This window comes from Triticum aestivum, chromosome 6B, assembly GCF_018294505.1.
Source record: "Triticum aestivum cultivar Chinese Spring chromosome 6B, IWGSC CS RefSeq v2.1, whole genome shotgun sequence".
Classification (NCBI taxonomy): Eukaryota; Viridiplantae; Streptophyta; class Magnoliopsida; order Poales; family Poaceae; genus Triticum; species Triticum aestivum.
Window position 1 is genome coordinate 582,732,944 of NC_057810.1, and position 14,653 is coordinate 582,747,596.

Below are 14,653 nucleotides of genomic sequence, written 5' to 3' on the forward strand. Positions count from 1 at the left end.
GCGAACGTTAGAATCTATCACACCCGATCATCACGTGGTGATTCGAAACAACGAACTTTTGCAATGGTGCACAGTTAGGGGGAACAGTTTCTTGAAATTTTATGAGGGATCATCTTATTTATGTTACCGTCGTTCTAAGCAAATAAGATGTAAAACATGATAAACATCACATGCAATCAAATAGTGACATGATATGGCCAATATCATTTTTCTCCTCTTGATCTCCATCTTCGGGGCGCCATGATCATCATCGTCACCGGCATGACACCATGATCTCCATCATTGTGTCTTCATGAAGTTGTCTCGCCAACTATTACTTCTACTACTATGGCTAATGGTTTAGCAATAAAGTAAATAATTACATGGCGTTATTCAATGACACGCAAGTCATACAATAAATTAAGACAACTCCTATGGCTCCTGCCGGTTGTCATACTCATTGACATGCAATTCGTGATTCCTATTACAAGAGCATGATCAATCTCATACATCACATATATCATTCATCACATCCTTTTGGCCACATCACATCACACGGCATATGTTGCAAGAACAAGTTAGACGTCCTCTAATTGTTGTTGCAAGTTTTTTTACGTGGCTGCTATAGGTTTCTAGCAAGAACGTTTCTTACATACGCCAAAACCACAACGTGATATGCCAATTGTTATTTACCCTTCATAAGGACCCTTTTCATCAAATCCAATCCGACTAAAGTGGGAGAGACAGACACCCGCTAGCCATCTTATGCAAGTAGTGCATGTCAATCGATGGAACCCATCTCACGTAAGCATACATGTAAGGTCGGTCCGGGCTGCTTCATCCCACGATGCCGCTGAATCAAGATAAGACTAGTAACAACAAGTAAATTGACAAAATCGACGCTCACAACAACTTGTGTTCTACTCGTGCATAGAAACTACGCATAGACCTAGCTCTGATACCACTGTTGGGGATCATTGCAGAAATTAAAAAAATTCTACGCATCACCAAGATCAATCTATGAAGAGACTAGCAACGAGAGAGAGGGGAGTGCATCTTCATACCCTTGAAGATCGTGAAACGGAAGCTTGCAAGAACGCGGTTGGAGGAGTCGTACACGTAGCGATTCAGATCGCGGTCGATTCCGATCTTAGCGCCGAACAACGGCGCCTCCGCGTTCAACACACGTGCAGCCCAGTGACGTCTCCCGTGCCTTGATCTAGCAAGGAGGAGGGAGAGGTTGGGGAAGACAACTCCAGCAGCAGCAGGACATCATGGTGGTGGTGGAGCAGCGGTTCTCCGGCAGGGCTTCACCAAGCTCAAACGGAGGAGGAGGGGGTGTTGGAGAGGGGGGAGGGTTGCGCCTTGGATGTGGTGCAACTGCCCTCCCTCCTCCCCTCTATTTATAGGGCAATGGGGGAAGGGGACCGGCCCCTCTAGATGAGATCTAGAGGGGGGCGGCGGCCAAGGGGAGGGGGCTTTCCCCCCAAGCCAAGGGGGGCGCCCCCCTTAGGGTTCCTCCCCCAACCCTAGGCGCATGGGCCCTAGGGGGGATGGCGCCCAGCCCACTTAGGGGCTGGTTCCCTTCCTCATACAGCCCATAGGGCCCTCCGGGGCAGGTGGACCCCCGGAACCCCTTCGGTGGTCCCGGTACAATACCGGTAAACCCCCGAATACTTCCGGTGACCGTATGATGACTTTCCATATATAAATCTTCACCTCCAGACCATTCCAGAACTCCTTGTGACGTCCGGGATCTCATTCGGGACTCCGAACAACATTCGGTAACCACATACAAGCTTTCCCTATAATCCTAGCGTCATCGAACCCTAAGTCTGTAGACCCTATGGGTTCGGGAATCATGTAGACATGACCGAGACATCTCTCCAGCCAATAACCCAAAGCGGGATCTGGATACCCATGTTGGCTCCCACATGTTCCTCGATGATCTCATTGGATGAACCACGATGTCGAGGATTCAAGCAATCTCGTATACACTTCCCTTTGTCAATCGGTATGTTACTTGCCCGAGATTCGATCGTTGGTATCCCAATACCTCGTTCAATCTCTTTATCGGCAAGTTACTTTACTCGTTCCGTAATGCATGATCCCGTGACTAACTACTTAGTCACACTGAGCTCATTATGATGATGCATTACCGAGAGGGCCCAGAGATACCTCTTCGTCATACAGAGTGACAAATCCTAGTCTCGATTCCTGCCAACCTAACAGACACTTTCGGAGGTACCTGTAGTGCACCTTTATAGCCACCCAGTTACGTTGTGACGTTTGGTACACCCAAAGCATTCCTACGGTATCCGGGAGTTACACAATCTCATGGTCTTAGGAAATGATACTTGACATTAGAAAAGCTTTAGCAAACGAACTACACGATCTTGTGCTATGCTTAGGATTGGGTCTTGTCCATCACATCATTCTCCTAATGATGTGATCCCGTTATCAATGACATCCAATGTCCATAGTCTGGAAACCATGACCATCTGTTGATCAACGAGCTAGTCAACTAGAGGCTCACTACGGACATGTTGTGGTCTATGTGTTCACACATGTATTACGGTTTCCGGTCAATACAATTATAGCATGAACAATAGACAATTATCATGAACAAGGAAATATAATAATAATCATTTTATTATTGCCTCTAGGGCATATTTCCAAGAGGACTCGCAACTAGGGTAACTACAAAACTGCATCCCCGACTTGCGATGAGTTGCAACCGGGGCAATACAAAAATACATCCCTCGAGTTGCAAGTCGGAGTGGACTTGCAACTGGGGTAATAACCAAAACGACACCCCCCGAGTTGCGAGTCGAGGGTGGACTTGCAACCGGGCCGACAGAAACGCCTAGTTCCAGGTTGATGGTCTAACTGCAACTACCAAAAAACAAAAAGATCGAGTTGCGAGTCAAGGGTGGACTTGCAACTAGGGCAACTATTAAAACTACACCCCCGATTTGCGAGTTGAGGGTGGACTTGCAACTGGGCCGATAGGAACACATAGTTGCAGATCGAGGGTCTAATTGCAACTACCATGAAACAAAAACAAAAGACAACAACCCTCAAGTTGCAAGTCGAGGGTAGACTTGCAACTAGGGGAACTATAAAAGCTACACCCCGAGTTGCAAGTCGAGGGTGGACTTGCAAATGGGCCAACAGAAATCCCTAGTTGCAGGTCGAGGGTCTAATTGCAACTACCATGAAACAAAAATAAGAAACAAAACTCCCCTTGAGTTGCGAGTCGAGGGCTGGATTTGCAACTAGGGCAACTACAAAACTACACCCCCGAGTTATGAGTCGAGGGTGGACTTGCGACTAGGGCAACTACAAAACTATATCCCTGAGTTGTGATTACATGGTTGACTTGCAACTGGGGCGATTACAAACTGCATACCTCAAGTTACAAGTCGGGGTGGACTAACAACTAGGGTGAAAACCAAAACAACACCCCTTGAGTTGTAACTAGGACAACAAAAACTATGAGTTCAGTTGTGAGTCGAAGGTGACTTGCAACAAAGACAAAAGAAGAAAAAAAGCATGTCCAGCTGCGAGTCGAGGGTGAACTTGCAACTGGGACAACCACAAAACTATGGTCCTAGTTGCGAGTCAAGGGTGGACTTGCAACTGGGACATCAACTGGGAGAACTATGAGCCTAGTTGTGAGTCGATTGTGGACTTGTAACTAGGAAAATTACGAAACTACATGCCCAGTTACGAGTCAAGGGTCGACTTGCAACTGGGATGAAACAAACTATAGTCCCAGTTGTGAGTCTAAGGTGGACTTGCAACTGGGATGAAAGACAAAACACATGCCTAGTTGTGAGTCAAGGGTGAGCTTGCAACTAGGATAAATGTAGGGTCGAGAGTTTGTCTAGAGGGGGGGGGGTGATTAGACTACTTGACATGCAATTCTAGAGTATAGCAGCGAAATTTAATACAATTTCATATGGAGGTAAAGAGGAGAAGTTTGAGGAGGCAAACGCAATTGGAGACACAGAGATTTTTGAGTTGTGGTTCCAATAGGTGGTGCTATCGTACATCCACGTTGATGGAGACTTCAACCCACAAAGGGTAACGGTTGTGCGAGTCCACGGAGGGCTCCACCCACGAAGGGTCCACGAAGAAGCAACCTTGTCTATCCCACCATGGCCGTCGCCCACGAAGGACTTGCCTCACTAGGGGTAGATCTTCACGAAGTAGGCGATCTCCTTGCCCGTACAAACTCCTTGGTTCAACTCCACAATCTTGTCGGAGGCTCCCAAGTGACACCTATCGAATCTAGGAGACACCACTCTCCAAGAAGTAACAAATGGTGTGTTGATGATGAACTCCTTGCTCTTGTGCTTCACATGATAGTCTCCCCAACACTCAACTCTCTCTCAGAAGATATGGATTTGGTGGAAAGAAGATTTGAGTGGAAAGTAACTTGGGGAAGGCTAGAGATCAAGATTCATATGGTAGGATTGGAATATCTTGACCTCAACACAAGTGTAGGTGGTTCTCTCTCAGAAATAGGATGCTGGAAGTGTAGGCATGTTCTGATGGCTCTCTCCACGAATGAAGAGGGGATGGAGGGATATATATAGCCTCCACACAAAATCTAACCGTTACACACAACTTACCAATCTCGATGGGACCGAATTGAGAAACTCGGTCAGACCGATTCAGTAAATCTAGTGACCGTTAGGATTTTCGGTGGGACCGACATACAACTCGATAGGACCGATATGGTTAGCGTCTTGATCCAATCCTTTTGTCCTTAGCATTTTAAGGGGTTCACTTTTCTCATCCATGCCATGCCAATCATTGAGCTTTCCTGAAATATTTATCTTGGAATAGTATTAGCTCAATGAGCTATATGTTGTTAGGAATTACCAAAACCACCTAGGGATAGTTGCACTTTCAATAAATCAAACCATGGCCTAGTTGCGAGTCGTGGGTGGACTTGTAACTACGACAACTATGAAACACTATGATACGAGTTGCAAGTTGAGGGTGGACATGCAACTGGTATGACAATAAAGTATGGGCCTAGTTGCGAATTAAGGGTGGACTTACAAGTGGAATGAAAAACAAACCATAGACCTAGTTGCGAGTCCATGGTGAGCTTGCAACTAGATAAAACAAACTACGGGCCCAGTTGCGAGTCAATGGTGGACTTGCAACTGAAAAATTACAAAAAACTACGATACCAGTTGCGAGTAGATGGTGGACTTGCAGCTGAGAAAAAAAAGACGCCCCCTCAATTGCATGTTAGGTGTGGAGTCGCAAGTGGGGACAAAAATGAGTCGCTCCCGCTAGTTGCGTGTCGATGGACTTGCAACTACGACAGATAGACTTGCAACTGGCACAAAAGGGTCGGGCCCCCCCTCGTCCCTGGTTACATATTGATGATGGACTTGCAACTACGAAAACACGTGCACAATAGCATGCCGGGAGTGGAGTTGCAACTAGGATAGAAATGTTTCCCCCTCCCAAAGTTGCATGTTGAGGATGGACTTGCAACTAGGACAAAAATAATGGACCCATAATTGCATGTCAGGGGTACAGTCGCAATTGGAGACAAAAGTGGGTCACCCTCCACTTGCATATCTAGTGTGGACTTGCAATTAGGAAAAATGTGAGCCCTATTGCATGTCGAGGCTGGAGTTGCAACTTGGACAACAACAAAAAAGCGGGCCCGCAGTTACATGTTGGGTGGAGTTACAACTGGGACAAAAAGGGTCAGACCCCTTATTGCATGTCGAGACGGTGCGCTTGCAACTAGGACAATAAATGAATCAGGCCCAATTGCGAATCAAGGAATGTACTTGCAATTGGGACGCAAAGGACGGCTGAATTGCATGTTAGAGATAGAGTTTCAACTAAGATAAACAACACCACTCAATGAAAATCACAAAAATCACACAATCATGAAATCACTACATGAAAATAGGGAAAAAAAAGAGACAAAATGGTTCCTAGGTCACTAGGCCCATCATCACTGACTGCCATCTTCTTCATCGAGAGGACAAAGGTTGAACCCCCAACTCGTGTCTTCAACCTATACCACACAGGACAAAAAAAAACGAGGCCCTTAGATCACATCATGGAAACAGCCCAACAAAAGACGCATGTGCGAACAAGGTGACAAGTGGGTAAAAGACGTACGGCGAGACAAGGGACGCACGTGACAAAACAACTCGTGATCAAGACTTAACACCATTTAAAGCAAACAGGTTGGAAGGTGAGAAACTTAGATGAGACATTGCTAAATTTGTTTTAGAAAATCATAAATTTTTAAAACAAAAAAAGAAATGGAAATGGAGAATTTTATTTCTGAAAAAAACATAAAGAAAAAAATCATTAATTAAAAAAATGTAAAAGGGGAAAACAAATTTAGTCAAGGTCTCTTGAGTTTCAAGTCAAGATGGACATGCAACTGGGTCGTGTGAGTTGTATGTCGAGGATAGACGTGCAACTTAGTTAGTTGAGTTTTCGTAAAAAAAGACATGTAACTGGTTGAGTTGCATGTAAAAATGGACATATTCATAGATGAGAATAGAGGAGTATCTAGCGGGAGAAAAATAGGAAAACAGCAAACATTTAAGAAACGAAGGTTTGACATAGCCCACGTTAAAAACAGAAGCATGTATGACTAAGGCCCGAAGGAAAAAAAGGGATGGACAAGCAACACTAATGCATGACTGGGTGAACAAAAAATAGTGACGCACGATGATAGACTCTTCAAATTCTAAATATGGCCCGGCAATGTAGAACAGCTCGACGTGTGTGACACTGCGATGCAAGACAATCGATGAGGGACAACATGACGCGAGGTAACACGACAGATTAAAAGTGTGTGAATTTTAAAGACAAACAGTCCAACGGTGGATGAATTAGATGTGAGATAACTATATTACATCTAGATGCGACTCATCAATTCTGATTGTTAAAACATGAAAAGGATTAGATTGGTTGGTTGCATAGATGATGGACTTGCAGATGAGGCAAAAAAAATGGCCAAACCTAGTTGCAAATCAAGGGTGAACTTGCAACTGAGATAGAAAAAAGTCAAGGATGACTTTACAACTAAAGACAAAAAAAACAGGAATGAGCCCTAGATCAAGCCCAGATGCGAGTTAATATTGGACTTACGACTGAGACAAAAAAAACTTTGGACCTAGTTATAAGTCGATGCAACTAGCACAAAAAATTAGGCTTAGCTATGAGTCGAGGATGAACTTATAACTGAGACAAAAAAAGACAGAAATCAAACATCTTTGGTAACAGACATACAAGTAACATAGACATTTTCAGGAAAAAAGGGACACGGAAAAAATCTTTATCTTTACCTAATAATAAAGAGAATTGGGTTTCTGTCGTCCGTCATGGTTGTTTTGCATAAAAGCCCTTGAAGTTTATACGAATCAACCCGCAGTCCAAGGTCAACCCGAACAGTTACTAGCGATAGAAAAAAACACTCCCAATCGCATCTCCACCTCAAGCGCGCCGCCACCCCCTGCCGCGAGTGGCCCCAGCCCCGCCGCAGCGTACTGCCACCGCCTATCCCGCTGGAGACACTCGAGGTCGCGGCCGTTGACGGCTCCCACACCCGCGGGCCTCCGTCGCAAGCGGAGGCCAGGAGGTGGCGGGGTTCTTGGTGGTCGCCGGCGTGGCAAGGGCCGAAGTGGTCGCCGGCACGGGCGTCGGGCGCGGTCGGAGCAGAGGAACGCGGGCGGCGGCGCGGCGTAGGAAGGCGGGGCTGGTGCTGGAGCTTGAGGGCGCGGATGCCATGGCATGCGTGCAGATGACGACAGAGGGCCAGACGTGGCTTGGCTTGGTGCTGGAGCTTGATGGCGCGGACGCCACCGTGGGACGCCTGCGTTCTGCTGCTCCATTACCGGCACCTGTCCCTGTGCGGCGCGTGCGAACCCGCCGTGAACGCCTGCCCCGTGTGCGCGGCCACCAAGAACGCCTTGCTCCATGTCCTCCTTTCTTGACCATCCAACTCCGAGCCCCGGCTGGGAAAGAACTTAAAACTGAGAAAGAAGATGATCTTAAGGTGAAATCAAAAGGAGGAAGATGGATGGATGGATGATAATGAGAAAAAAGATATGCCGCTGGTGAGCAATATAGGACCATGTTACCCAACCTGGGATGCACGGCGGGGCAAAGCGGTGGCCTGCGGAGGGGTGCACAGCGGCTTGGGTGTGCAGGCACGGGATGGCGAGCGAACTCCACGGAATCTAGGAATGGGGACAGCGCAGGCCGCAGATCCGGTGGCGCGAGCTCTTCATAGAGACCGGCGCGGCGGTTGGGGCCTACTTGAGGCGGCCATGGCCCGTTCCTGTGGGGGGAGTACAGAGAGAGGGGGGGGGGTGAAACGGGAAGAATAAAAGCGAAATGAAAGAGCGCGCGAGGTGGGGCCGTGGTTCTCCGGCGAGGTTGGTGCCGGCGTCGGGCATGGATGCAGAATGAACGCCGTGGTGCGCGCAGCCGACAGAGGCGGCGCGTCCCGAGGAGGAGCTCGTCGGGGTTGGGGGATGGATGTTTCTTTATATTATTGGGTTGTCGATAGCGTGTGGAACCACAACGCTGGAGCGCCAGCGAGGCATCTGGTTTCTTCTCGCTATCAACCCACGTGTTAGCGCTGGCGTGCACGCATGTTGAGCGGACAGATGAATATCTCTGAGTTCATTATACGCAGATACACACAAGGTACTAGGTACATTTTTTTTATTTTGTGCTAAAGAGGTATAGTAGATTTTATTTCTTGGATACAGAATCCATATACGTACGTGGATTCAAGTTCTATACTTGCATCCTACAGAATTAGTGGTTCATATTTTTTCGTGAAATCTGCTTATATAATTTTACAAAGTGTCTGCATACTTTAAAAAATGGTTCTGTAATTTAAAATGTGTTTGTGCTTTTTGAAAAATATACAAGATTTTTCAAAAAGTGCCTTTGCGTTTTAAAATGTTTGTATTAGTTTTTAAAAAAGAGTTTATGTATTGAAATATTGTTCACATTTTAAATCCCTTTTAAAAAACGTTCATGTAATTCTAAAAGTGTTTGCATGTTAAAAAGTTTGTAATTTTAGAAATGTTATGTGATTTAAGTAAGTGTCTGTGTGTTTTTAAAAAGAAAATGTTAATGCATTCTGGAAAAAATACAATTAAAAGCAAGTTGGAATTATGAGGGACGATGTATGAAGTAGGTGCAGAGTGTAGCTCGTGTAGGGCGGCCCTTAGGTCCAGCTCGACTAGATTAGTTTTATAAAAGTTATAAATACCCCTTTGTATTGGCGCGGTACAATGATAAGTTTGTTGTGTGGTGGCCAAGATCAAGGGGATTTTTTTTCCTTACCCACATGTGGGTCCTAAATTCCTGATTGATTTTCCTTTACGAACTGCTAATTGGAGCAGTTGAATAACCTGGGTTAATTTGTTTCTCGATCAATCCTATGTAAGGTCAATGTGTAGTGCCTTTTCACGTGTTTTCTCTTGACATCGAATCTGATATGCATATTGCACTCGGTGAGAAATTTTTCAATAACTCACATCAATATACTAATCTAGATATCGTCAACAATCTAGACATTATCTTTTATCCGATTGTTTCGTTGACCATACATCAATTTTGTGCCATATGTGGACGTGAACCAGATGTTGCCAACTCTGGCATCACCCTTGATGAGGTCATCGGAATAACATTCCAAAGGTAATGTTTAGTGTCATTTTATTGTATCATTTTGTTAGCATAATCCTTACAAGTTTAGAGCAGCAAGCCTCCGAAGCTTCTTCTTTCATCTTTTTTCTTTCTCACCCATCGTTTCATACTAATCATATTGTACCGTTATATTTTTTTTTCTACACTCCCGTCGCAACGCACGGGCATTTGTGCTAGTAATTCTAAAGTAAATAGAGTTCATAAATTTAAAATGAATCTTTATCCTACTAATAAACCAGCTATTGTTTCTGGCCGTCCGTCGTGGTTGTTTGGCAAAAAAGCCCCTCGGTTTAAAGGAAATCAACCCGCGCTCCCTGTTTAAGTGGATCTGAGAAAACGCTTCGTTTTTTCACAAAACACCCTGTCGTTTGAAGCATTCAACCCGCGGTCCGAGCAGATTTGTGTAAAGGAAAAAAATGCGACCACAAGAGGGAGCACGGGCTCGCCTCCTCTCCCTCATCGCCGCCGCCGCCACCACCCACGCCGTCCGCTTCCGGCGACCTCCAACGCCGCGCAGCACGCCCCCGAGCTCTCCACGGTCCGCGCCTCCCTCCCCTCCGGCTATATTCTCCTCTCCCGTCTTCTACCGCCCGCTCGCCCGTGACTAGGGTTTCGGGCAGGGCTTCGTCGGAGCCACGAGAGCCATGAGCATGACGGAGGCTGGGGAAAGAATGGAAACACTACTGCTCGCAATGACAGGATGGTGCTGTGCGTGCGCCGCCCCAAGGCCGCAACTGCTTCCTCCAGTCGTCCCTCCTCCATGGCTACATCTTGGTGAGATCCCTTCCACCCAAGCCTCTCCCCCTTTCTTTTTTAAAACTGATTCCCAATTCCTTGATCAAACCATGCTCCTCTGCTCCTGTAGGTCTCGCTTAGCTACCAGTACAGTGCAGATTGCTTTCTTTATTCAATTGATTTTGTTGTCTATGTATTACCTGAACTCCAAGGGAACCAACTTACATGGCGTAATGGATGGAGGTCAGTACATGTTTTCCTGATATGTTCACTTGTTTTTAATAGTTCCCATCAGATTACAAGCATGGGCTTTGTGCAATAGGCAGAAATCTGTTTGTAATCAATCAAAGATAATGAGAACATTTACTGAAATCTTTGTAACTTTTGATCCTATGAATTGCTTTGATTGGAAGTCCAACAATTATCTCATCTTATTAGGAACTCACTTTTCAAACATATGCATTGGTAGTTTTTATGTCTTTGCTTTTGCCTTCTGAACATACTGGATTGCACTCTGCAGGAGATGGCACAGATTTCTCCTTCTGAACATGGTATTAAACATTGCAAACAACTGATTATAGTAGTTAGCAAATGCAAATCATTGTATATTGTTAGTTACGTGTCTTTTCATATGAAATACTATTGTTTTGGGGAAATGCATCTGGCTGAGTTTTAATGAAACTCCTTAGATTTTGTATGGTGAGATTGTCTTCAGCAAACAAGATCTGTATTGTTATTAGGGTCCTTTTATTTTTGTTCCAGGTGTTATTGGGGCTTATTTTTTCATGATTGGAAACAAGATGTTGCTGGTGTTGGAGCTCACAGAGAATGGTATTATGATAGTCTACTTACTTCTGAAGGTGCATTAGAAGATAAGTGGATGTCCAGATTCTTTGGCCTCAGAAAAGTGGTGATAAAAATCTTGAAGTATTGTTAGCATTTTCCTCTAAAAATGGAAAGAGCAGATACAAAGAAGGTACACAGTGCTGTTCATTGTCATGGAAAATTATTATACTTTTGTTATATTGAGTAGTTGTTGTTGGATGTCATTTGTCTCTTTGAAAAACATCTGATGTAAATTTGGTGTACTTCAACTCAAATGCCTACTACTAGAACCAAAACCTACTACTAAATGGTTCCAAAAACATTGCATGTTATTGTAAAAGTCTTGGTCAATATTCTTGTGTTACTGTGATGTAGTAGACAAATTTTTATGCTTGGACATTTTTAACTTTTCTTATAGCAACTATTGCTCTAAAATTCTTTGCTGGTCTCTTACTTCTATTGATGGCAGAAAAGAACACATTTGGGTACACCTACCAGGACAGTTTCTTCTACGTTTATCTTGCTTTGGTGTTGCAGACCCTAAGATATCAAGATAGCTCTTGATGGTATAACATGACATTGGCAGGAATTATCGATGACTACTTTGATGGGTAGTTTTCTGAAGAAATGATTGTCCCAGGTACTGTGATGCTCGCAGTTCTATCTTTTTCAATGCTTGCATATGCCATTGTGATACAAGATACTGCCAGATTTTGCACTGTCCATGATTCAGATTGACCATGATTGCTACTGCTGTTTAAGATCATAAACTTTGTCATGGTTGATTAAATAGGAACAGCTGATTTTAGTCGCAGACCCTAAGATATCAAGAAAGCATTGCTACAAATTTAGAAGTAGGATGTAGTTTTTCATAGTTCCTGTCAAGTATGCTTATTTGCAATCTAGGATCACAATTGTAAGGTTAATACTTTTAGTTGTGTAGCATAGCAAATCTCAGCTCTTGAAAATTTTCCTACCATACCAACACATTTGGTAGGATTTGCCTTATTTTGTAATGAGCAAACAAAAAATGTTTTAAATATAACAAATAATTATGTGCAGTAGTACATGGTTGGAAATTCCTTTCCTGTTCAATGCATATTAGAGTGGAATTTGTACTGTTTGGTATGCATTCACAGTCAACATGGGGTGCTGAAGTAGTGTAAATTGTTTGAAGTTGCCTTTTGGCCAGTATATTTGAAGTTGCCTTTTGGCCAATATATATAAGGATGGAGTACTGTATTGTTTGGTCTGCCTTTTTGGTCTGTATCGTTGAATCGACACCCTTGAGCTCTTTTTGGTTTCTATTATCCGTGAGCGCATATGAGCATCGATGAAAACTATTCTCGGATGAAACGTGAGCATGCCTTGGTATGAAGGACTGATTTTTTTCAGCATCCGGGGGAAGTTTTCCTGTTTTGATTTTACAATTTTGACTCTTCCCTTCCCCTGTTGATGGTAAACATTAACACGTAGTTGTATACATATTTTGAAAATCGAAAGTGATTTTAACATTTCACATCATGATATTGTAGTTTACGGTACTAAGCTTGACACTGCTCGGTGTGCTGTTGTTCTTCGTCAGCGTGGAGCTACCCGTCGCCGCTATGGTACATGTACCCGTTGCCTCCGCTTGACGTAGTTCGCTATGGAGATATACATGGGAAAGTCGTGACGGAGATGCCCCACTTCAACCCGCGGATCCAGGGTGATTGTGGCGGTCAGCTGGTGACTGAGCTCAAAATCCGGTTCAGGTCAATGGTTGTCTGCGCTCCACTACGAGGAGTGGTGGCGCTTCGAGGAGACAGCTGCGTGCCTTCGTCAGTTGTTTTGTGTACTACTTTTCACTTTCAGAATCAATTCGTGATTCCATAGTGAGTCATTACGAACGAAATTATGGGGGGTTTTGCTCTAGGCATCAGATCAGGAAGCAACAAGCCGTCTCTTTGGTGGTATCTTTGGTGCTCCAGTAGTGGATATTGCTGGAATAGCTAAAGGACTTAGTTGTAATACTTGCTCTAAACTTTACTCAACAAGCAAGTTTTCCAAAAATTGAAGTCGGATTTTTTTCAGGGTTCCTATACATATACACAAAATAGTAGGTAAAGATATATTCTAGGACCTATGGTGCCCAGCAAGCATAAACAAATTTAGCTTGCAGTTTTGTTAACGCTTCGCTATGCTTTGGTACAATGTTTAGGCGTAGTGCCAGTTTATTGATAAATAACCCTCCGGCAAGGTTCATATCTAAGTCTTGGTTGATCAACTGTTGCACGCCTAACTAAAATCTTTCCTTCAGGATGTTTTTTAGGTTTAAAAGACTTTTCATTAATCGCATCATTGTGCATACAAATGACGGACTGAAGTAGGCCATGGACACTCCCGTCTAATATAAAAAATCCATGAGATCTAGCATAGCTAGCTAGCCCATGATCTACTTGGTTACACTCTCGATGCATCAGGGATGTGCAGCACTACTGAAAACGAATCATCTGCTCCCTAATATCCACATACCCAACAAACAGTCTTGATCTGCAGGTCCCAGTGAATTGTAGCACCTCAAAAACTATGAGCTGTCGATTTTCAAGATTACCGGGCCAGTTACCATTCATTTGGATGAGTGAGAGCAAGAAACAGCCTCAGCTTTTGCTTCCTCGGTGGTGTCCGAGCACTGTCGGAGTTCAGTTCCCAGCGAAAACAACATCTGTCCTTTGTATTGGAATGATTATTCCTGTTGCAACGTACTCCTTAGTACTTCCCATTATCTATGGATATGTAATCTTAATGAAAATCGCATGTTTCTGGATATCGCCATGTATGCATCGCTTGATTTTTCCACACACCAAAGTTTCTATCAATCAATGTGTGCGCGGGTGATTAGATTAGAACAAAAATACAGTTTTGAAATTTGATAAGGAGTCCTGATGGACGTGTATATATATGCATGTGTTGTTTATATTTGAATCGAGAGAAAGTACAAAAACAATATACACTTATGTGCTTGTCTAGAGGCGTCCTGATGGAATCCTCTAATACCACCAGGCCACAGCAGCGGAGCAGTGTGTGTGTGTGTGTGTGTGTTTTCTCTTTTTTGTAAAACATCGAGCAGTGCGGTCTTCCCTACAATCATGCCTTGCAATTCTCATCCCATGACAACGTCTCAATTATAACCTGACATGGTCTTGGTGTTCTTGCGTTTGATCGACCGGTACTGGCCAGCCTAGCAGGAGGCAACATGCATGATGAAAAATCAGAATGCAATGGAAGACTACATTGAATGCGAGGGAGCTCGGGGTCCAAGGTATACATGATGGCTTGGTGCTGGAGCTTGGAGGCCGCAGGAGTCAAAAGCCGAGAGATCCCGCAAGGAAAAAAGGCCGAG

The 14,653-nt window shown here is 44.3% G+C and overlaps 2 long non-coding RNA genes across 6 annotated transcripts; one reads left to right on the top strand and one right to left on the bottom strand.

The window, feature by feature from the left end:
• Positions 1-5,705: 5,705 nt before the first annotated feature.
• LOC123134487 (uncharacterized) lies at positions 5,706-8,620 on the bottom strand. 2 transcript variants are annotated; one of them, XR_006465649.1, is made up of 3 exons: positions 8,132-8,306; positions 7,332-8,018; positions 5,706-6,040 (listed from the first exon to the last, which is right to left on the bottom strand). It is a non-coding gene; the product is annotated as an uncharacterized lncRNA (long non-coding RNA). The 2 variants fall into 2 exon arrangements; XR_006465650.1 differs by lacking the exon at positions 5,706-6,040 and having other exon boundaries at positions 7,312-8,018; positions 8,132-8,620.
• A 1,480-nt stretch (positions 8,621-10,100) lies between these two features.
• LOC123138151 (uncharacterized) lies at positions 10,101-14,407 on the top strand. 4 transcript variants are annotated; one of them, XR_006468889.1, is made up of 5 exons: positions 10,101-10,485; positions 10,577-10,689; positions 11,209-11,422; positions 11,858-11,911; positions 12,857-14,407. It is a non-coding gene; the product is annotated as an uncharacterized lncRNA (long non-coding RNA). The 4 variants fall into 4 exon arrangements; XR_006468890.1 differs by having other exon boundaries at positions 10,101-10,249; positions 10,332-10,689; positions 12,857-14,406; XR_006468888.1 differs by having other exon boundaries at positions 10,101-10,689.
• Positions 14,408-14,653: the final 246 nt, after the last annotated feature.